General features: G+C 31.8%; 1 protein-coding gene across 1 annotated transcript in view; it reads left to right on the forward strand.

The window, feature by feature from the left end:
* The window catches only part of EMH_0048830 (uncharacterized protein), a gene marked incomplete at both ends in the record, with an annotated part of 1,661 nt that overhangs the window by 164 nt on the left and 946 nt on the right, over positions 1–551 (forward strand). The gene's annotated exons all lie outside the window — the stretch shown is intronic.

The raw sequence follows: 551 nt of genomic DNA on the forward strand, positions 1-551 counted from the left end.
CTGTGCTGTGCGTGGAGAGTTATGCGTTTCAGTTTCAGTATTTTCTTTGCGGTTTTGTTGAATATTTTGGTGCTTTTTCGGAGCAGCAGTGTCTATCATATTTCTGGCTCTTCTTCGGTTTAGTTGGTATTTATGTTTGTTTGTTTTTTTTTCTGTTTTCACAGAAAAGAGGGGAGTTATCCTTGACTCAGATTCTCTAAAGGTTAAACTTTTCAAAATGTTTGACGCCGCTGGCGCTGCTGGTCTTCAGCTGAAACAAATTGCAGCGCAAACGCAGCAGCCTCTTTCTCATGTCAAGGCTGTAGTAGAAGAGATAGCGGAGCAGCGCAAGTGAGCTTTCTTACACCCACTGAAACATATATATATATATATATATATATATATATATATATATATATATATATATATATATATATATATATGTGTCGTGTGTGTGTGTATTTCTATATATATTATATGTGTGTGTGTGTGTGTGTGTGTGTATATATGTATGTATATATATATATATATATATATATATATATATATATATATATATATATATATATATA

The sequence above is a fragment of the Eimeria mitis genome, genomic scaffold (genome assembly GCF_000499745.2).
Source record: "Eimeria mitis Houghton genomic scaffold, Emh_scaff2113, whole genome shotgun sequence".
Taxonomy (NCBI): Eukaryota; Apicomplexa; class Conoidasida; order Eucoccidiorida; family Eimeriidae; genus Eimeria; species Eimeria mitis.